Genomic DNA, 24,933 nt, shown 5'->3' with positions numbered 1-24,933 from the left:
GTTGACATTTGCATTTGGATTGGTGTAAGGGTTGGCAACCAGTATTCCCTTTTCTCTTTAAAAAAAAGAAAGAAACGTTAACTAATTTGGCCTGGTATCTTTGTATAAACTTGGCAAAGGTATAAATGGAGGGTATTGTACTCAGGAGATGTAGCCGAGTATAGTATAGGAAATTTTACTGCAGTAGCACACATGAGATTTAAAATTATATAACTTGGACAACAAAGTTTGCTCCACTGAGGTGCTACCTGGATTGAGGGACCATAGATAAACATTGCCCATAATCTCGGAGACCAAGTGGAGGCCATACCCGAGATATTGGCCTCTTGCTCTCCCAGTCATTCAGGCCTAAATGGCAGACCTGACGCCAGACTCACCTGATAGCCAGGACCAGGTTAACAGCACATTGGGCCTGGTGCTGACAATTATGACGGGCCTAATTACAGCATCTTATCAATAGAAAACACTAAAATAGGCATACTTTCCAAGTGCCTTGTATCTGGCGGAGGTGGTGCTGGAGGAAAACCCACAGGATATAGCTATAAGAAAACACATTCCCTTTGCTAACCTCTCGCTTTCATCTTTCAAGTAAATACATATCCCCTAAAAACAGTGTCCGGTGAAGCAGGATGTCAGCAACGAACATGCCCAAAAATAGAGCAGGGCTCCACAAAGGCTAGCCAACTAAGAGCATAATATGCAGATAGCACCCTGAGCCTGGCATAAATGCATCTAATGATGCGCTCGATCCACGCTTTCTGAGGACTGTCCGCTATCACTCACTTGTCCACTTCTCTTTTTATCTTATTACTAGCAGGCAGAAGCTCCTGGTATATAGCTTTGGACAGAGAAAATTTGTATGTAGTGAGTGTAAACCAAAAGGAACATGCCACAGTGTTAAAGAGACTGAAGAGCATTTGCACAATGTATCAACTATACCTTAATTAATTTTATTGTCAGCCAGTCCACACAAGTTTTGTTCCCCTGAATCCTTCTTAAGTTTCCATACAACAAGAGCATGTAAGGAGTAGTACAAAAAATATATATATATATATATATATTAAATCAACGGGCCTTTTCCATGGGCATGTGCCTGGAGTTGCAACTCCATCAGCCCCTATGTTATTCCAGCCCTGCTGATGGATCTGCATTGGCCTCAGATGAGGAGGACCCAGAGCCAGTGTAGATTCAGCCACAATTCCGCAGTTTTAGAGCTTTTTTTTCAGCGGCAAACCCAACCCAACCCAAAATAGGCCAAAATAAGATAGAATCACAATGGTGACACATATGAAGGCCTTCATTGTCTCAGAATTGGTGGTCTGAGGAAGGAAGATATGAGCACATTGGCTGGCAGAAAAAAAAGCCAGGAGGAAGATATTAACATGCCTTGGAATCAAGCAGGATTTGAAAGCAGTTCAACTACAGGAGGTGTCGAATGTGCAGTGCTGAGTACTAGGATGAGGCAGCTAGAAGATATTGCACGGCAACGCAATCTGAAAATTCGAGGTATCCCTGAAATGACCAACTATTAAGCTAACCTCAGTATCCAACGTGGACAGTTTTCTGCAATCTTTGGGACTGGCTACATCTACCATTTTTAGGTTGAGCAGACCTACTCACCAGTGGGATGTGGATAATGTTGCTGGTTTCACACCTGTTGGATCTACAGCCACGTGCTGAAGCGATCACTGGAATTGCCCTTTTGAACAAGATCCACATTAACCCTTTAAGACCGGAGGGCGTAGAATTACGGCCTATTTTAAGCGGCTCTAAACGCCGCCGGGTGTAATAGTACGCCCTCCGTTTTTTTTTCTTACCTGGTCCCCGGTGATCCCACGCCGGCGATCGCGGTTGGGGGGACTCCCAGGGAGCCCCCCGCAGCACATCCGACGTCCTGGGGGCCCCCCCGGCCATGTGAGAGTGAGGTCCTTGCAAGGACCTCACAATCACATGGCCGGGTTAGCCGGCTCATGCATTGCCAGCAGGGGGACTGCCTGTAATGACAGTTAGTCCCCCTTCTGGCTGGAAATCAGATAAAATAAAATTAAATCAGTGTAAAAAAATAATTATTGTAAACTTTGATCATATATATATATATTATATAATATATATATATGATCTAAGTATATATATACACATATACATACACACACATACACTGTCTAGGTGTATTTTACTATTAATAAATATAATTATATATATAAATTAATATCAAATTACACGTAGACTGATACTGATTAAATATATATATAATTATTGTTATATATATATTTATATATAATATAAAAAAATATCTAAATACGTTAAAAAATAAAATTAAAAAAATAATTACAAATAATTTAAAAATATATAGATGTGTGTTATTTCGTTCTAACTGTATTGTGATATTAATATATATATATATTTATATCAAAATACACGTAGAACGAAATACTATATATATCTATATACATAAATATATATATATATATCACTATATATACCTATATATAAATAAAAATATTTTTACAAAATTATATATATATACATATATATACAAAATATAACAAAAATGTACTGTATAGAACCCAAAAAGACCAGAGAAAAGTGCTAAAACCCCAAAGTGTACCTCACTTACACCAATACAGTATGAGAAAACCAAAACAAAACTATACAATGTCACAAAAGTGAGAGTATAGATTGAAACATGGGGATAGCACACAAATATACAGAAAATAAAACCTGTATATAATAGGAAATGATCTAGGAGGGATCTAAAGGACAAAAAAAATCACACAACAGTGAAGTATGCAGAGACAAGTGACTCAATCCCGGAGGTAGAGAACTTACAAAAGCCACTGGTGATCTGCGCTTATCTCCCCTCTCATTGTGGGGTGTCCTGGGAAGTATATGTCTCTCTTGAACAGAGAATCTTCCGAAATAAAATCAGGGTGCTCTTGATGTATCAGATCCTCAAAGGGAAAGAAACTATATAGAGTAGTACTGTTAAAAGAAATAACACTTTATTGCACTGATTGCACTTACATTCAAACCGCAGTCAGTCAGCATATCTCCACTAGCAAGTGGAACTGTGTGGGAAAATCCATAAACAGCAGCAAGTGGAACAGCAGTCAGCTAGCAGCAGAAAAATGTTTTGGCATAAAATACAAATAAAAAAATAAAAAATGAAAACCAAAACGTCCAGGTCCTAAATCCAACGCGTTTCGTCTGTACAGACTTCTTCAGGGATATCAGATGACTTAGTTGGTATCTTCCTTATATATCCATAAAATAGATGGTGTTAAATTTGTGCCGCGAAAATTCTACTTCCGGGTTTCGTCGATATTCTTTCTCCATTGGATAGTTGTAATGACGTCCGCATTGATGACGCAGGCATGCGGCACTTCCGCGTTCCACTCTGGAACGCACACGTCAGCGTCCACACTCACATCACAGATGAAAAGCATTTCCGCGTTCCACCTTGGAATGCACATCGGCCCGGGCCAGGACCACCCAAGAGCCGAGCGTTCCAAAGTGGAACGTCCAAATACACATAAGATCTTTACACATACAAAAGGAACAATTTAAAATTATATATATAAACAAGTATATTGCACAGCCAAAAATTATTATTATGAGCATATTCACAGGACTAAATGGAACAGTCAAGGCATATATATATATATATATATATATATATATATATGCATATATATATATGCCATATGAATGGAAAATCCATCCATAATATCAATAGAAATGGAAAATGAATTAATACAATACAAAAATATAAAAAATATATACAAATATATAAAAAATAGAAAAATATATCATTAAAGATCCTATGAACCTGCTCATGTACAGATAAAAAAACCTAGTACCAATATCCATTTCTCAAAAGTTTCTGTAAAAAGAAACAACAATTAGTTCAAAGGTATGTATCACAAAAAAAGGGGGGGGGGTATACATCACAAAAAAATGAGAAAAAGGAAGAAAGAAAAAGAACTAATAAAACCAGAAACGAAAAAAATAATAATAACAAAAATAACCATATGGTCCCCTGAAATGTCTAACAACAGTATATGCTAAATAATACAAGGTCCGATACTCTTAGAGGGGGGGCCTTTAACCATTAAAATATTGGATTCTGATGTTAAAGGAGCCCTGTTAAATCAATATCTTGATTAAGACCTACTCCAAGAGTCTTTAGAGTATAGATCCAATATGCTTCTTTTTTAACTAAATCATTGATTTTATTACCTCCCCTCCAATTACTTGTAATTGTATCTATACCTATAGCAATAAAGGTAGACCAGTTGAACATTGTACAAGAATTACAATGCTTAGGTACACTGTGTTCTATTTTATTAGTCCTAATATTGTTGAAATGTTCACGAAATCTAATGTGGAGTTTTCTTGTTTTCTAGTTCGCCCTACATACTGAGCCCCACATCCGCATTGTAATAGATACGTCACATATGTGGATGTGCACAGGGGCGTATTAGCCGCGAGGCAAACAAGGCATTTGCCTTGGGCGGCATTTTCCAGGGGGCGGCAAAAAAAGCCGCCCCCAAATGCCCAAGGCAAATGTCTTGTTAGCCTTGCGGCTAACAGACATGCCGGCGGTCGGGCGGCGTTGGCGGGCGGCCGGCGAGGGAGCTCTTCCCCTGAGCTGTCTGCTCAGTTCCCTCGCCAGCCGCAGAGTGAGGCTGGGAGGCGGAGCCGGAATATGACGTCATATTCCGGCTCCCAGCCTCACTCTGCGGCTGGCGAGGGAGCTGAGCAGACTGCTCAGGGGAAGAGCTCCCTCGCCGGCCGCCCGCCCGCCCGCCCGCCCGCCCGCCAGGCAGTGCCGCCCGATCGCCCAGCAGCCACTGGACCAGCAGGGAGGAAGAGACACCCCCCAACCCCCCACCATTCCCAAAGGTAAGGAGGCTGGGGGAGGGGGGTGTTAAATTTAAAAAAAATTTGTTAAAAATAAATGTAAAAAAAAATGTTAATAATAAATAAAAAAAATTTATTAAAAAAAAATAAAAAAAAATGTGTTAAAAATAAATTTTAAAAAAACGTGTTAATAATAAATTTAAAAAAAGTGTTAAAAATAAATAAAAAAATGTGTTAAAAATAAATTTAAAAAAAATGTGTTAAAAATAAATTTAAAAAATGTGTTAATGTGGGTGGGTGAGTGTGTGTCTGTGTCTGTTAGTGTTTGTGTCTGTTAGTGTCTGTGTCTGTTAGTGTCTGTGTCTGTTAGTGTCTGTGTGTGTCTGTTAGTGTCTGTGTCTGTGTGTGTGTGTCTGACTGTGTGTGTCTGTTAGTGTGTGTGTTTGCCTGTGAGTGTGTGTGTATGTTAGTGAGTGTGTGTGTCTGCTAGTGAGTGTGTGTCTGTTAGTGAGTGTGTTTTTCTGTTACTGAGTGTGAGTGTGTCTGTTAGTGTGTGTGTGTTTCTGTTAGCGAGTGTGTGTTTCTGTTAGCTAGTGTATGCGTATCTGTCAGTGAATGTGTGTGTGTGTATTTAGAATGCGGGGCGGGGGGAAAGGTTGGGTGGGGGTGGCGTGGGGGGGGCGCCTGAGTTTTGTCCTGCCTAGGGCAGCACAAAACCAGGATACACCACTGGATGTGCAATGTATAAACTTTTTTATGGCGTATGTTTTATTGGTGTAAGATCCTGTAAAGGACTCAGTTTTTCTTTTTTGGTGAACACATGTAGAACACGAGCCACATTTATGGAAACCAGGAGTCTTTTGAGATTGAAGAACATTTTTTGTACTTTTCTATCTGTCTGGGTAAAAGGCTAGGAGCTAGTTGGTTTTTTTAATTATCACCCTTTCGGTATATAACTACAGGTTTTTCAGGTATCAATTTTCCTAAAATTTCATCTTTTTTAAGTATAGCCCAATGTTTATTAAGAATTTTTTCTATCTTTTTGGCCTGGGAATTATATTTCGTAATAAAGGCAAATTCAGCATGGGTATTTTTTACATTATTCTTTTGACTAGTGTTTTTATTCATTAGAAGTTCTGCACGATCTTTACTTTTAATCTGTGTAATGTCTCTTTCTATCTGATCTGTATTATAACCTTTTTCTAAATATCTATTTTTGATTACTCTAGATTGTTCTTCAAATATCTGGATATTTGAGCAGTTTCTTCTCATTCGGGTTATTTGTCCCTTAGGGACATTATTAAGCCATGTCGGGTGGTGTAAACTAGCCTTTTATTTGCTGTATTACAATCCGTCTTTTTGAAAAATGTCTTGGTATTAAGAGTATCATTCTCCACATACAGAGTTAGGTCCAAAAAATCTATAGTTTCTGTGTGAATATTAGAAATACATTTTAAATTATATTGGTTTGAATTTATGATCTCAATTCAATTTTCAAGGCCCTTGACGTCTCCTTCCCAAATGATGAGTACATCATCTATATAGCGTCGCCAGAGGACGAGGTCCCCCCCAGGGTATGGCCCCAGGTGAATGCATGAAGCCTCCCAATGGGATACGTACAAATTTACAAAACTGGGGGCACACCTCGTCCCCATGGCGAAAATTGTTCCTTTTGTATGTGTAAAGATCTTATGTGTATTTGGACGTTCCACTTTGGAATGCTCGGCTCTTGGGAGGTCCTGGCCCGGGCCGATGTGCGTTCCAAGGTGGAACGCGGAAATGCTTTTCGTCTGTGTTGTGAGTGTGGACGCTGACATGTGCGTTCCAGAGTGGAACGCGGAAGTGCCGAATGCCCGTGTCATCAATGCTTACGTCATTACAACTATCCAATGGAGAAAGAATATCGACGAAACCCGGAAGTAGAATTTTTGCGGCAAAAATCAAACACCATCTATTTTATGGATATATAAGGAAGATACCAACTAAGTAATCTGATATCCCTGAAGAAGTCTGTTACAGACGAAATGCGTTGGATTTAGGACCTGGACGTTTTGGTTTTCATTTTCATTTTTATTTTATTTTTATTTTTTTTGTATTTTATGCCAAAACATTTTTCTGCTGCTAGCTGACTGCTGTTCCACTTGCTGCTGTTTATGGATTTTCCCACACAGTTCCACTTGCAAGTGGAGATATGCTGACTGACTGCAGTTTGAATGTAAGTGCAATCAGTGCAATAAAGTGTTATTTCTTTTAACAGTACTGCTCTATATAGTTTCTTTCCCTTTGAGGATCTGATACATCAAGAGCACCCTGATTTTATTTTGGAAGATTCTCTGTTCAAGAGAGACATATACTTCCCAGTACACCCCACAAGGAGAGGGGAGATAAGCGCAGATCACCAGTGGCTTTTGTAAGTTCTCTACCTCTGGGATTGAGTCACTTGTCTCTGCATACTTCACTACTGTGTGATTCTTTTTGTCCTTTAGATCCCTCCTAGATCAATTCCTATTATATACAGGTTGTATTTTCTGTATATTTGTGTGCTATCCCCATTTTTCAATCTATACTCTCACTTTTGTGACATTGTATAGTTTTGTTTTTGGTTTTCTCATACATATATATATACACATACGTATATATATACATATATTAATTCTACACATATATTTATGTAATATTTTTACATAATTAGGTATCTTAATTAATTACAATTAGCGGGACCTGCCTAACAACCCATGCCGAAAGTAAAGGGAATTTAATTTGCTAGCACTATATTTAACCCTATAACTTTCCAGGACACCATAAAACCTGTACATGGGGGGTACTGTTCTACTCGGGAGACTTTGCTGAACACAAATATTAGTGTTTTAAAACAGTAAAATGTATTACAACGATGATATTGCCAGTAAAAGTTAAGTTTTTTCACGCACAAACAGCACTTACACGGACGATATTATTGCTGCGATACTTTTTACTGTTTTGAAACACAAATATTTGTGTTCAGCGAAGTCTCCCGAGTACAACAGTACCCCTCATGTACAGGTTTTATGGTGTTTTCAAAAGTTACAGCGTCAAATATAAGGCTTGTATTTCATTTTTTTTTTACATTAAAATTCGCCAGATTGGTAGCCCAAGAATGAAAATTACCCCTATGATGGCATACCATTTGCAATAGTTGACAACCCAAGGTATTGCAAACAGGGTATGTCCAGTCTTTTTTAGTAGCCACTTAGTCACAAACACTGGCCAAAATTGGCGTTTTTTGCATTTTTCACACACAAACAAATACTAACGCTAACTTTGGCCAGTGTTTGTGACCAAATGGCTACTAAAAAAGACTGGACATACCCCATTTGCAATACCTTGGGTTGTCTACTATTGCAAATGGTATGCCATTATGGGTGTAAATTTTATTCCTGGGCTACTATACAGTCCCAAAGGCAACGTAACCAATCTGGCGAATTTCAATTTCAAATGTAACGTGCTATATTTGACCCTGAAACTTCCCAAAACACCATAAAACCTGTACATAGGGGGTACTGTTTTACACGTGAGACTTTTCTGAATACAAATATGTGTATTTTATTGCAGTAAAAGCAAACAGTATTATGACATTAACAGTTAAAATGTCACGTAGAACTAACAAAATAACAGAATTTCTTATTTTCTCCCATGTTTTTCATATTAAATTATGTTTCATAGCTAAATATTGGATATTAAATGAAAGCCCTGTTTCCCCTGAATAAAATGATATATAATAAGAGGGGGTGCATTTAATATGAAAGAGGTGAATTACGGTTGGACAGACATATAGTGCAAATGCCAGGTTTTGTTTACGTTTTGTTTTGTTCACAACGTGTACATTTGGCTCAGTCCTTAACCCCTTCAGGACGGGTGACGGACGAGGTCCATCATCCAGGGGATACCCTTAACGACGGGTGACGGACCTTGTCCTTCACGCGGTAAAATTAACCCCAGATCGCCGCAATTGTGGCGATCGTGGGGTTAATGGTGCTCCGGTCTGCCTCTGTATTAGAGGCAGACCGGGAGCACCAGATCGGGCTGGCCCAGTACATGTGCCCGCTCTGACAGCATGTCAGAGCGAGCACATGTGCTCTGTATACTCACCTCTGCCTCCCTGCACTTCCGGGTTCAGTGTGAAGTGCAGGGAGACGGATCTTCAGTGATCCTGCCCCCTGGTGTAAAAAAAAAAAAGTAAAATTAAAATCCCACCCCCCTTTACCCATTTTAATAAAAAATTAACCCCTTCCCTGCCAATTGATCACTGACTACAGTGATCAATTGGCAGGGATTACATTTTAATATGATCTGATTTTTTTTTTAACCCCTGAGGTTTAATTCTTTTTTTTTTAACCCTCAGGGGTTAAATTTATTTTATGTATTAATTTAAATATGTTAATATTATAAATTTAGCTAGCTGGGGAGGGTGGAAGTTAGTGGGGAATTGGGGGATTTAGTGTTAGGCTAACTAGGGGTTAATGTTAAAAAAGTTTTAAAATAAGCTTTAAAAAGTTAAAAAATTAAGTTAAAAAAAGTTTTAATAACGTTTAAGTAAAAAATAAAAAAAATAAACCCTTTACCCAGTCCAAATAAAAATTAACCCCTTCCCTGCTAGTCTATCACTGCCTACAGTGATCAAAATACAGATCACAGTATTATACTGTGATCTAATTTTTTTTAACCCCTGACGATTAACTTTTATTTATTTTTTAACCCTCAGGGGTTAAATTTATTTAATTAACTAATTTAAATATTGTATAATTAAATATTTTGCTAGCTGGGGTAGGTGGGAGTTATGGGAAAATGGGGAATTTACTGTTAGTGCTGCTTACTGCTAGTTAGGGGTTAACGGTAAAAGAAACAGCTTAGAAAAATGTTAAATCTGTAAAAAAAAGTTTTACGAAAGTTTAGGAAACTTAAAAAAAATTAATAAGCAAAACAAAAGTTTACAAAATAGTTTTAAAAAGTAAAAAAAGTTTTAAAAAGTTAAAAAATAAATTTAATAACGCTCATTACCACTACACCTGGTACAAGCTAGCGGAAAAATGACCCTGGGATATCTTCTTTAAGAAATGGTATGGCTTTATGGGGTATTTGGATTATATAGCCTGGTAAAATACTCTAAAATGGGACATGGGCACAGCGTAAAAATGTAAAGTTTGAAAAAAAATGGAATGGCTGTGTCCCAAATGTGCCCCTCCGATGTCCACATATACCTGGCAAAGGTACATACGGGGGTATTTTTGTACTCAGCCGACATAGCTGAGCAACATATAAAGTATTATAGAGTGGTGGTACACATAAGGCTTGCAAAATATACTGTGCAAACTCACTTTGTGTGTCAAAAAGGCAGAAAAAACGCTTATTACCACTACACCTGGTACAAGCTAGCGGAAAAATGATCCCACGCTAAGGTTCAAAATATGCCTTTTGAAATACCCTGGGGTGTCTACTTTAAGAAATAGTAGGCATTTGTGGGGTAGTTTGAATTTAAAACCTGCGAAGATGCTTGGAAATTGCACATAGGCCCAGCGTCAAAATTCAAAGTTCTGTAAAAACTGATATGGCTTGGTCTCCAATATGGCACTGTAGCTTCACAAAATAGTGCCAAAGACATTCATTGGGGATGTATTTTTACTCAGAAGACTTAGCTGAGCATAATTTGGAGGTTTTGAACTTAGTGGCACATATGAAATATACAAAATACCCCGGAAAAAATGCAATCCGTATGTAAAAAAATGCCCCAAATTATTTTTTACCACATACTTTGGCATATATTGGTGAAAAAATGGGGGCATGCTAAGGCACAATATGCACCTTATGATATACCCTGGAGTGTCTACTTTTACAAATGGTAGGCCTTTGTTGGGTTTTTTTGAACAGTCAAACTGTTATAATACCCCAAATGGAAGCATAGGCTCATTAAATCCGTCTCTCAAAATTCTACTGTGAATACTGAAAAGGACAGGTCTCCTATATGGCACTGTAGCTTCACAAAATAGTGCCAAAGACATACAATGGGGGTACCGTTGTACTCTGCAGAAGTAACTGAACACATAATAAAACTTTGTACAGGAATAGCACACACCAACTTTACAAAATACACATGAGAAGTTCTTTGTTATAAGTTTGTGTGTGAAAACCCCCCAAAAAACTAAATTTTACTCCAATATTTAGCAGAGGTTGGCGGTAAAATGGCTACATAGAAAGTGTCAAAACAACCTTAGATAAATAGCCTGTGGTGTCTACTTTATATAAATATATACTTTTGTGTGGCAATTTTGTTTTCTTTTATGGCTATTAAGCTTACAAGACAAACATACCAAATTCTAAAATCGCTCCACATTAAAAGTTTATTTTACTCCTTGTGCTTTGTGACCTGTAACTACCCAAAAAAACTTAAAATCCCAGACACATTATATATTCTGTAAATCAGAACAACTAAATGAATTTATTTTTAATTACTTTCCTTAACCTGCACTAATTGTGCACACATTATTATTGCATTTTTCTGTATTTTTTAATAAGCATTTATGTAAATATATGTTACATCAAATTAAAGCCCTTTCTGTCCTTTAAAAAACTGTATATAATATGCGTCGGTGCAATAAATTAGTAAAATGCAAATTGCAGTTGAACGCAAACAGCAAAAAATGCAAAAAATGCTTGTGTCATTAAGTGAAAGACAAGCTTCTGAAGCTGTGTCCTTAAGGGGTTAAGGGGTTAAATGTGTCTTTTTATTGTTGATTTTGTTTTCATATGCTGCATTTTCATTGTTTTTTAATAGTTTTATGCTTTTGTTCTGGTGTTAGGGAACCTCTTATACTCAAGCTGGACTTAAGTGTGCTTTAATTATTAACAACAGACATGCAGCCTAAAGATGCTCATTGGTGATTAACGCTTTATGTAAGCTCTCCTGCAGTAGGCATTCTGATATTTACATTAACTCCTTGCTATATCTTATACAGATCTCATGGGATCCCAGCAACATGAGCTCCCGCTCCGTTCTGAGGCATTTTAATATATGCAATGGGTAGTTTTTATTCAGGCATCCTTTTAGAAACTAGACATGGCTAGGTTTTCTGCCTTAATAGTCAAATGAGACTTGGTAATAGACATGGGCAAAGGCAGTTTTAGTGACCAGCAGTAATATTCTTCTAGCCCAACTGGTGCTTTACTGGTTTTATACCTATGGAGTACAGATATAGTTCACCTTGTAGACTGTATTTCCTTTTTATAGACTACAGGTCTCCACTATGAATCTGTGTTTCTTGGCATACAGTTCTGCCTATTTAGACTCGGGTTCCCCTCAATGCATTCCCATTGAATAGATTTTATTGTTTTGGTTTTTGTTTGTTTGTTTATTTGTTTGTTTTTATTGCCTCAGACGTTTTCCATGGCTTGTGCACCTTCTTCTGTAGGCTAGCTTTTACTCAAACTAAAATGTACGCTGTAAATAAATATAAAACTCTGTGTAGATTCAAGACAAGAATGTTCACTTTCACTCTCATGCAACTTTATGTCTTGTGTTTACTGTGATGTAATATTTCACATGCAAAAATAAAGATTTTTTTTTTTTTAAATACCCAGAAAAATACAATGTGTGAATAGATATTAAATGAAAATCAATACCACAAATTTGGAAGAAAATGGTCAAAAAAAAAAAGTGCACCTCAGTTAAACTCAATAGATATAATGTGAGAGCCCCTATGGTGTCCAGATTTGCAAATAGTATGCATTGATTCAGCAATTTAAATGTGAACATTTCTAAAATTATATACTACATAAATATATACTGTAACTATATAAAACATCCCAAAATGCAACATACACAGACCTTAACTTAAAAAAAGGTAAAGCAGGCAGGTTATTAATTCAGCCCTGTATTTTCACAGTCTTGACAAAGGAGCAAGTGGGATCAATTTGTACTTAGGAGATATAGTTGTCCACAATATAGTGCTTTTAATTAAAATAGCAAACAACACATTTCCAAAATTAACCACTTACTTGCAATGTGCATGTAAAAGAATACAAAAATAATACCACAAACATAGAGAGAAACTTGTGACAAAAATACCTGTGCAATAAGGTTAAATTATACCACATGGCATACCACATGGTTTGTACTTCTGCAAATGATATGCGTTCATCAGGTAATTTGAGTTTGTGAAGTACTAAAATACACCACAAAATGAGACCCATGCCTTGCAAATCTATCAGTCAAATTTATACATTTGAAAAATGAAATGGGGATATATCTTATTTGGCCGTATAACTTCAAATCTGTAGCACTTGTATACATATAGGGTATTGTCGCACTCAGGAGCTCTAGCTGAAAACAATATGGGGAGGTTAGTAAATCTTCAAACTTTGAATAAACATGTTGAAAAAAATGCTCCTTCATTAGGCTTATAACACACAATGGCCTCTATTTAATATTTTTGTATAAGGTTTTCACATGATCACAAAATCGACAGTTAATCTCTATATTCTTACTTGGTTCTGTACAGGTAGTGAAGCAGTGAGAGACTACCTGTTGGTTTTCTGAACTAAGGTGTATATGTATATATGGCTAAATTGGAATAAAACAAATGTATAGGCCACCCAAGTGAAGTGAATGTAAAAGCAATAAAAAAAAGGTGATTACCCTTTTTTAGATGTACGGTATAACAGAAGGATTCCTCTAAATCCTCATATATAAATAACAAGAAAAATATACCTAAAAACATAAAATGGAAAAAGAACTCATAGGGTAATAACGTTATAATGAGGAACCCCCGTCATTTAAGGTTGCACTCACAGAGTAGCAGAAAATTCAGGCTCATCAGTCATATGTAGATTCCACCAGATTCAATAATGTTCAGAAATCCAAGGATTCATGTGAAAATAAATTAAAAGGACCATAGTGCAACACTGATATAAGGTAAAAAATACAAGCTTTAATTGTTACACTTAGAAAATGGAAGTAGATAAAAACCCCTTCAAATGTAGTCTCCAGTCCAAATCTCAGCGATATAGGTAACAGGAAACCTCACAAATATTGTAGGCTGAACAGAACAGCAACACAAACAAATAAATAAATCAAATAAAATCAGAAACTCACTCTACGCGTTTCGTCTAATACATATAGACTTTTTCAGGAGTATAGAAAGTGCTGGTTAGTGCATAAATAAAGTGCTGTAATGTGTAGAAACCGGAGCTTTTTCTTTTAAATGTTCCCCCTTGGCTGTCAGCCAATCCCTTCTCTTCTTCACATGTGTTGTAACTTGTTCCGATGGACGTGATCCATATATGGACTTCTGGTAGTTCTTTCCGGAACGCAAACGCGTTCCATACACCCGGAAGTTATGATGATGGGTCTGCTGTGATTGATGACGTGGGTGCGCGTGGAACGCATAGTGCGTTCCAAATCGTCCATGTATACACGGAAAATCATTACCCTTGCGTGACCACATAGAAAATACAAATGATTAGCGATCGAACGGGGAAAACTTATAATGTGAAGTCTCATATACATAACATATTCTCTAGAACTCGAGAGCAATTGATAATCCATTATAAGTGGATCGGACATTAAGTCTGTAAGTACAAATCGCTAACACAGGATATTATATAGTGAAGGAACAAGTGATATCATCAACAGGTATGTGTTGGAAGCACCCAGTAAGCTAATATTTCACATACAATATATTTGACAATAGAGAGGGAGTCTGGAGACACTATCAGTCCCAAAAAAGGGGAGTGGCTTAAAAATAAGACAAAATCAAGAATGAAAAATAATGATCCAAAAAATATAATGATCATATTACTAAGAAATAACAATAAAAATAATAAAATAATAAAAATAGAAATAAATAAAAAATAAATTTAAAAATGGAAATAATAATCATAGAAAACAAACTAAATCAAAATCCATATTCAGCTGTAGGATTCTAGAATACACTAATAGTAGGAATTAATTTTTTTCTTTTTTTTTACATATACTCCATTGAAAAAAGATCTGCATTCTATGATGCTATCTTCATTCTATGATGTTCTGTAAAGATGGTCTCAGAACTGCATAAACTGTATTATCTCTTTCCTAAATACAATTATTATTTTCCACAAAATGACATATATGTCCAGGAACTGATACAAAAATAAGCCAAATGATATATCTAAGTTTTCACATTTTAACACATAAGTGTTTCCATCACTATTAGATGAAGTAATCAAGACCCACTTCTCAGATTCCTTGCCTATATCGAAACAAAATTGAAAATCTGAAGGGTAGTATAAAGTAAGGTGTGATTATGACCTCAAAGTAGCCATTAGAACCAAATCAAGCAGCTGGTATCTTGTGTACTATTATGGAAAAGTTATCACCAAAATTGAAACTGCAAGCATGTTTTTTGTACATGTGCATTTTTGCTTTCTTTTAAGTTCAGTCGTATTTACTGCCTTGTCATGTTTTTTTTATACTTTTGTAAATTGTACAATGTAATTTTCTCTAAGCAAGTCCAAACAACCCGGTCACATTGCCAAAAAGGGCTTACAATTCTTAGCTAATTAAAATATATTGCTAATATAAACTATTTATGAATTATTAGAACATATGCAATAGGAAAAATAATTAAACTAATGTTTTACATCCCATAACCCAATTTTAGGAATTGACAATCAGGACGAAGCTCTGTGCTATCTCATATCTTTCCATTTACTATGCAGAGAGTGATGATTTAAAAAAAGGAGTTCCCCAGGATCCCTAATTACCAGCTCAGTGGACTCCACCCAATCCAAACTCCATGTGTGAAATGGTGTAAGTAATGTAATGGAGCAGTTGGCTTTAATCAGTAAATAGGGATTTGTGGGCCACCCCCGGAACATGCATTAAAACTGTATTTTTGTTGTGCATGCGCTCTTCGTTAATTTGTATTTTGTATATAGTTTAGCCATTAAGGCAGCACCACTGCCTAGAAATGTTCCATGTGTGTTCCCCTCCAATACCATTAATACCCTTTATCTGTGTATATTTGGAATGCAGATCAGATTTTTGGGGGGCCGAGTAACCCAGTCCTCCACTATAGATGCCCCTTTGGAGGTGACCACAGGACCACAGGAAAAGCATGAATTTGAGGAGAGTCTCTGGAAGCTGCTTAAGCAGTAAGTATTACCATTTACATGTTCATCATCCATGTTAAAATTAGTGTAGGACCCACCAATATTGGAGTACTATGATGTAGTTTTGGGCTTGACACAATATGGCCATATGGTGTTACTGTATTCCCATTTTTGTTTGGCAACATAGGTGATCTTAAGTAGCCTTGTAAACTTTAAAACTGTATTTTTTTGTGTGTGCTCGCTGTTTCTTTATCTGGCTGACATCAGTAGGCAGAATTCAGCTTTATACAAATTTCAAAGCAAATCTAAAATGCAAACTGAAATCATTATTTAGTTTAGAAGATTGTCCCTTGTATCAGGACATAGTACAGCACAATCATTATTATTGCATGAATTATAACAATCTGCGGCTATATATACCAATGAAAAGCAAACAGGGTGCTAAAAGGGTTTTGTCATAACCATAACTTCTAATTATATAATATAGTCCTATTGAAATCCCCCTGCCCCTTCTCCTCTTTGATATCCAATTCTTGCAATATCTTTCTAGCAGTTAGTTGGAGTACTGTTATTACCTTTATTTTCTAACATCTGTTATTTTCATTGGTGTTACCTTTATTTAGGGTTATACATTTTGTTCTTTCCTGGTTTATATGGGTGTCATCAGGGCTGGTGCAAGTAATTTTGGCTATAAAGGCGAAGTAGCAAACTGATGGCATTTCTGGGAATCTATATTTCTAAAGATTCCAACAGAGTATAAAATAATGACTATGTAAACAGGTAAACAAAGCAGTTTGCAAAGAATCCCTGTGATGTGATCAGAACCTGCAAAAGTTGCTGTAGCGTGTCAGAGGAAGAAGGTACCTGCCATTTAGAGGTATTCAGCAAAGATTCAAGGACAGAATTCAGCCCTGGCCAAGAATTGTGTTTCTCTGCAGTGTTATAAACAGCATTGGGGGAAAATACTGGGTTGCCTGCAATGCAAAACAAAAGTTGACAAAAAAAATGAAATTTTGACAAGTATACATTTTATTGAGAAAGAAGTAATTATCATATTTCACTGATCAGCCACAACATTAAAACCACTGACAGGTGAAGTGAATAATTTTGATTATATTGTTACAATGGCACTTGTCAAAAGCATAATGCTGGCCATGATAGAAAGGTGTTAGAACACACAGTGCATTGCAGTTTGCTGCATATTGGTCTGCAGAGTGCCTTCAATGGGAACGTGAGCATTGGAACTGGACCGTGGAGCAATGGAAGAAGCTCAATTGCCATCCCCTATCCCACCCTCCCTAACCACGTCCTTACGTCAGGATTATACTGATCCAGCACGCAGAATAATATCACACTCTAGAACTAACATCTTACCGGGCCTTAGAATGGCCGGACTTAACGTACCCGAGAATAGTCCGAAAACTAGCCAAAGACAGGGACACAGAACGAGACACAGCGATAAGAAAAAGCCAAAAGACATTGTCTTTACAGTGGACGGATGTGGGGCTATATAATTGTGTGAGTCCGCAGCAGCTGGTGTGCACCGACATGCTGCACAAGTAAGGCATCATGGCAGAAGATCACCAAGCGGCACTCCCCTCGATCTTCGGAAGGTAATTATCTCAGTTTTTGCCACATGGATACGAAGGATACGTGACACCTTAGACATCTGGGATAAACTCACTAAGAGATTCCCCAAAATAAACGACCCATCACCACTAACTACCATCTTCTGAAACAAGGCGTTCCCTCCAGGCATGACCCCGAGGGACTTCACACACCACGACAACAACGACATGGTAAAATGTTTCCAATTCTTCACAGGCCTGCAAAAACATTTTCAAAGCCTGCCACAGCACACCAACCCTTACAACACTCATGAATTCTTCCGATATATACAGATCAAAAGCTTCCTAACAACCCCTGAAAACATGGCCACCGCAACCACTAGATGGAGGACATTTGAACGAACATGCATAGAAGCACACAAGACCCAAATCTCGGCCAACTACAACCTCTTGGCCCAAACCTCCCTGAAGGAGCCTTAGCATGTGTGTAAGCTTGGGAGAGGGACCTGGGAGCTCTGACTGGCAGGAGATATGGGAGGCCACCGCTTCCATCTCCATATGCGTCACCCACAAGGAGCAGGCCTACAAAACCATGTTCAGATGGTACTTAACTCCTGTCTGGCTTTTTCACATGGTACGAGCAGACTCCGACCTATGCTGGAAAGGGTGCAGCCAGAGAGGAACACCTCTGGTGGCAATTCCCAAAAGTACAACTACTATGGAGAGAGGTAACAGAGTTGACCTCATAACTCCAAACCAAGGTCCCCCCTCGATCCTTGGATTTGGCTGCTATCCAACCCTGGGTACTCATCACCAGAGCACAAAACAAACTGACCAACAGAATAGCACTAGCGACTAGACGATCCGTAGCAGAAAACTGGGGAACCCCAGATGTACCAACGCTCCACACAGTCATACGTAAAACAAAAGAAGCCATGGAAATGGACAGTCTGATAGCCAAAATTCATGAAACGTCGAAACACTTCTACAAGATCTGGGGCCCATGGCTCCAAAACCCACGACTAGACAATTAATAGCCCACAAATCACATACAATCAAAACGGAGATATGTAAACCGTTCATAAAACAATATCAAAACATGACACCTACCGATAGGAGTAGGAGGGATGTAGAGGACACCGGTTACAGATAATTTTTAATTTATTTCTCTATTTTTACCTCTTTAAAAGTTTCCTTTTTATTTTTCTGTTTCTTGTGGTACTCAAAGGCTAGGACATCCAACCAAAAAGCCCAACAAACAACATACACCTTAGTACTAAAAGAACCTACTGTGACGGGACCGCCGCTGTTTGTGGATTTTGCCCTTCTTTAGTATGTGTGTTGCCTGTATATTTGTGTGCTGTGTCTACTCCCTGTTCGGGAGTGCTTCCATGATGGGAATCCATTCGCCTCCCGACCCGGAACCCCCTCAATGAACCACTTAGAGCGTTGATTAGAATGTTCACACTTTGCAACAAGGTGTGAAACCACAAACCGCCAGAGAAGCCATTGTCACGTGCCACCCCTGGGTGGTCGCCATTTCGTATAGATGATCGCCATCCAGGTTCGATGCAGGTACTGTTATAGGGGTCCCTGGGATTGGTGTGGGTATCCTTTGAAGACAATGGCTGGTTTGGCAGGCTTTCTGTAACTGGGAGTCAAGGAGGCGGGAAGCTTTGGATGAAGACCCTATATTTGGGTGGCGGGAACAGGGGACAAAGGGACTGGAGTTTTGTTTCTGCAATACAACTCCTGGGAGGGGGAGGACCCTGGGAGGGGACACTGTCGTTGTGTGGTGTACGCCCCTTGCATGGGGTTTACATAAAAGCCAATTGTGGCAAATAAAGTGTTGTTGTACCTCCAGAACTGTGTCTCATCCAGTTACTGGGGAAAAATGGGTCTCTTTACACTTTACATGGTTCCTGTTCAGCTGAAGGAAGGGAATTAGCGTAAGTAACCGGTTGGGTTACCAGGCGGTCCGCTACACCTACCACACACCCAAATGTGAACGCAAACAGGACAGGACACAGAGAAAAGCAAGCTCTGATGAGCATAACAATAGAGATGGTAATCAAGAGACCCGACTTGACACCACAACCCAAAAAGGGCAAGAGTCTGGGACCAATAACAATACAAATCCCATTGTTAGGGTCAGGTTACCGCCCATTGAAAGTGACCTGACACATGGGGACAGCACAACCCACGTAAGGAAAATACTACTCATTCCAACGTAATTTTAATTCCTATCCTGTTATCATGAATCTCTCAACTCTCAAACATCAAACTGAAAAGGAGATGTCTTGTACTACAATGTTCAACTATTTTGTTACCATATTCTGTTTCATACCAAAATACATGTATTGCACTCAAATATGCATATAAAACAAGTGAAAATACAGAATTATAAAAAAAAAATAAAAAAAAAAAATCCAAAACATAGAGGCCCCACCTCGCAACTTGCAGGTATTAAAGGATCTGCTGCTAATGTTTTGGTGCCAGATACAACAAGGCACGTTCAGAGATCTTGTGGAGTCCATGCCTCTGACACATCAGAGCTCATTTGGCATCATAATGAGGACCTACACTACATGAGACAGGTGGTGTTAATGTTGTGGCTGATAAGTGTATATATTAAGTCTGTTATTTAAGTAATTTACGATATTTTTATTTTTTGTCAAATATTTTTTAAGGTTTTCATTTTTAACAATAATAAACATTGTAAAACAATGAAATATATGGAATAAAGAATAAGAATACATATAAATCAAACAAAAAGAAACATGGGGAAAAATATCCATCCATTATAAAATTAATATATGCTTTATGAAAAACACTACATAGTGTCAAATAAGGTGTAAAAGCACTTTACATGTACCGGCGATAAATAGTGTACAAACAGTTGTGCATACAAACAGAACAAGAGTAAAAGGAGAGGCACATAAAGTACAATACGGCAAAAATTTCATCATAAAGAGTATTTTCGTTTGACATTATCCTCCCATATGTTCCAGTGGTAAGTTAATGATTCTGTTGTGTTTGATGGCAATCTGAGGTGCATCTCATAGCACTTATACTCTAAGGCCAATGTTAATACCTCTTTAATAGCAGGAATTACGTCAGACCTCCAATAACGTGGTATTACCATAGTGGTCGCTATTAAGACATGGTCTACCATTATCTTATACACTTTGGTAAGGTTTTCAGGAAATGGCTTGAATAAACATAGTTCTGGAGTCAAAGTCACAACAGTAATATCCCTGATTATTGAATGTACATTCTTCCAAAATAATTGTAAACGTGGACAATGCCACCACATATGGGAATTTGTGCCTGTTTGCCACACAGCTACGCCAGCAGAGATTTGTAGAATTGGAGTATATTTTCTGGAGCCTGGATGGAGACAGATACCACCGATATAAAACTTTATAGTGGTTCTCCAAATGAGCCGAACACTGGGTGATTTTTTTTATCAGTTTCTACACAAAGAAGCCTGTTGAGGCGAAACGCGTCTAGAAACTTTTTAATACTTTGTGATAATAAACGATTTTTGGCTTTATACAAAACTGCTGCCATATTCCTTTCTTTCACTTTACTTTTTTATTTTATTATATTTTATGATCCTGACCTGACATCGTTATTTTCATCACCTATAAGAAACACAAAGAACCCTAGGTGGAGATTATACCACCCATAAGCTATACATCAACCAGTGAGCCCGCTCAATATACTGTGAGTATATTTCATACCTTTTTACCTTTTTAATACATAGATACAGTGAGCACTATATTTTATTTTCCCTCTTTCCGAGTTGGACTACTCTGCTGTTATACATACCTGAAAAACCAGAGGAACTCTACAAATTATTCCACTTCACGCATTCCAAACCAGAGCTGGATTTAAGCTCTGGATATTGGGAGTAGTTCCTTATACTATAACCTCAGAATTGTATTAAATTTACATACTGTACCATTGGAGTCCTTTTTCTGTTTCTTCACTATATGTTCCATCGGATCACCGGCCTGCACTCATGAACATATATCCTATCTGTCGCTCTAGAAAGAACTCTCCATATTGCTGTGGATTATAGTACATTGGACTATTGTTGAGTTACCTGGACTGTATTATATTATCCATCTGTAATAAGTATTGTCTTTTTTAATATTACTCTTTTTAAGGCGCACCCTCTTCCTCTATCTCTTCTTAGAACACTGGGTGATACCTTTCAAATTTAAAGAAATAACCGAGTCATCCAATGACACTTCTCTCTGGAGATCCCTTTCCCATGTGACTATGTAATTCAATTTGGTTTGGGACCTAGCATTAATATAGGACTAACATAATGATATAGAACGTTTCCTTCCTGGGTCATCAATATAATTTTTTTCCATTTTTGGCTTCTCTAAATTAGTATATTTTTGGTCAAGTATTGGAACTTCAAATATCTCGCTTAATCTGGTAACTACAATCTCATATTTAGTGGCATCTGAATCTTCTAAATCATGTTTTAATCTAAATTTGTTAAATGGTAACAATTAATTATTTGAGAAAAAAATAGTCCAGATTATGTAGAGAGAGGGACCCCCAGAAATCAACATCAACCCCAGGAGTATCATATTTTCAAATGGACTCTGGCATGACCCTGGACCACAAAACCGTTCCCTTTATCTGCCTAAACATTATATCCCAAGTCTTTAACGTTGTCCTGGTTGTGGGAAGTATTTTCCTGATTTTAGGCTGCAACTTGTGAGGTAACCATAACAGTTATTTAATTGAATATGGAAGTAACTTTTCTTTTTCAATTAATAACCACTGAGGTAGATCGGCAGTCAGATTAAACTGTGCGGCATTTGTTGCAAAATAATAACTTTGAACATCATGTACACTCAAACCACCATTCACTCTGATATGTTGCAGTATAGACAATTTGACCCTACTAGGTTTGCCTGACCAAATATATTTTATTATAGCCTAATGAATCTTCTTAAAAAAGGAAAGTGGGGAAGCTTGCCTTATGGACAAGCTGACAGCTCAAGTCTGAGAAACATACCCACGCTTCCTCAAAGTGTGGGAACCCTGGGAGGAATATATTGACTCACTGGGAACAGCACCAATGCGCAGCCATCCCCCCTCTCCCCCATCCCTGGCAGCAGAATCCACACCTCCTCCTAAAGGGCCTAACTTCCTCCGCCCGCTCACTGGCCTTCCTCACCCCTCCCCCCCTCCCCCGTCCTGAAAATACGTAAGTACCTAAATTTGAAGGCCCCCTACAGAGATGCCTGAGCCCAAGAACCCACATAGCCAAAAGTGTAGAGGGTAAATGGCCATAAACCACTTTCGCTAAGATATCTAGAAAACAAAGAGGTCGGCCTATCTCCCCCCCCCCTTCCCCACAAAGCCAAGATGGGAGAGCGACGTCTACCTCCCCCCCCCCCCCCCTTTTTTTTTTTTTCTCTTCTACTCTTTGTAGTTTACTTTTATTTCCGCTCCTCTTATCTCCTCTCCTTTAATTTGTTCATAAGACGTGTAATATGCACCTGATTGTTATTGCTCGATACCTAAAATGCAAAAAATGACCGGCAATGAATGCATTTGTCATGCTCCAGACAAACCGACTAAGACACCAACGAAACAAAAGTATGCTTTGGCTTCTGCACAAGCCTTGAACTTGTAATTGTAACTGCAAATTGTCTCATGCTAAAGTTGGTTTCTGCGCAAACCGGAATAATGTACAAGAGATGAATCTTACTGTCTGTCACAACCTAAATAAAGAATAAAAAAAAAAAAAAGGAAAGTGGGATGGACTGTGGGATGGCCCATAAAATATATAGTATTTTTGTGAGAATATTCATCTTTAATGAATATATTTTAACCAGCCATGATATCTCCAACTCCCTCCATCTGTCCATCTCCTTCTGTAGTTCTGGACAGGTTTTTGGTTAAGCTAATGCCCATGTAAGCCACATGTGATTCCCTCCTCTCAAAATTAAAGGCATCCCTCAGACCATCCATGACAGGACGTGGAACATAAAAGGGCAAAGCCTGCATCTTAGTTTTGTTAAATTTATAATAGCAAAATCCCCAAATTGTTTTAATATGTGCATTAAGGAATCAAGAGACGCAACCTTCCTTAAGGACAAAATTATATCGTCTGCAAAGAGCCCAATCTTATGAGTGATACCACCAATTGCAACACCTTCTGTCTTTTGGTCATTCCTAATTGGTTTGGCCAGGGGTTTCATCGCCATAATAAGTAATAAAGGGGACAGGGGACAACCCTGTTTCGTACCATTAGTAAGTAGAAAACTTTCTGAGATTAAACCTGTGGCCGACACTCTAGCACAGTGATGGCTAACCTTGACACCATAACTTGTTTCTGGACTACATTTCCCATGATGCTCAGCTAGCTTTTAGACTCTAAAAGCTGGCTGAGCATCATGGGAAATGTAATCCAGAAACAAGTTATGGTGTCAAGGTTAGCCATCACTGCTCTAGCTGTAGAATGATGATACAGAGCAAATATTGCATTTACTAATGGAGTCGTAAAACCAAATTTAAACAAAACCTCTTTCAAGTATCCTCAGTGTATTCTATCGAACGCCTTCTCTGCTTCCAAAGAAAGAAGCAGAGAAGGCGCACAATTTTTTCTAATTTGACTAATAATATTGATAAACCTCCAAATGCCGTCCATGGCTCGTCTGTCTAACAGAAATCCAATCTGATCATTTTTAACAAGTTTAGGGATTATTTTGGCCAATCTAGTCGCCAAAACTTTGGCATATAATTTGGTATCGTTGTTGAGCAATGAAATAGGATGCAGATTAGCACATTTAATTGGATCCTTACCCGGCTTGGAAAGAGTCCCAAAATAGTTGAAAAAGTCCTATATTAATGCATGGTAAAACCATCTGGTCCCGGTGCCTTAAAAGTAGAAGTATTTTTAATTGCCTCAAACAACTTATCCTGGGTTATAGTTAAATTTAGAATCTCCAATTTATCGTGGGAAATATTTGGCAGCTGAATTTTATTTAAAAAACATCTAATTGTGTCCAAATAAGGTTGACTGATGTTTGGGTCCGAATTAGGATTGCAAAGAGACCTATAGTACTCTGGAATAAATTGCTAATTTTGGTTGGATGTACTATTTTTTCACCGCTATCAATTACAAGATGTTCAATCCTAGATTGAGCCATCTTATGTCTCAATTTGGAGGCAAGCATCGCTGAGGCTTTATTCTCTGAGTAAAAAAAGTTCTTAAGCGTTTCAACATCAAGCTTGTATGAGCCAATTGTACAGTGTCAATTTGTTGCTTGATGTCATTTATCATAGCCAAAAATGAGGGGGATGGGCCAAGTTTATTTGCCTGATTTAAGTTGTATAAATC

This window comes from Pelobates fuscus, chromosome 1 (assembly GCF_036172605.1).
Source record: "Pelobates fuscus isolate aPelFus1 chromosome 1, aPelFus1.pri, whole genome shotgun sequence".
Classification (NCBI taxonomy): domain Eukaryota; kingdom Metazoa; phylum Chordata; class Amphibia; order Anura; family Pelobatidae; genus Pelobates; species Pelobates fuscus.
Note: the sequence above shows the minus strand (reverse complement) of the source record.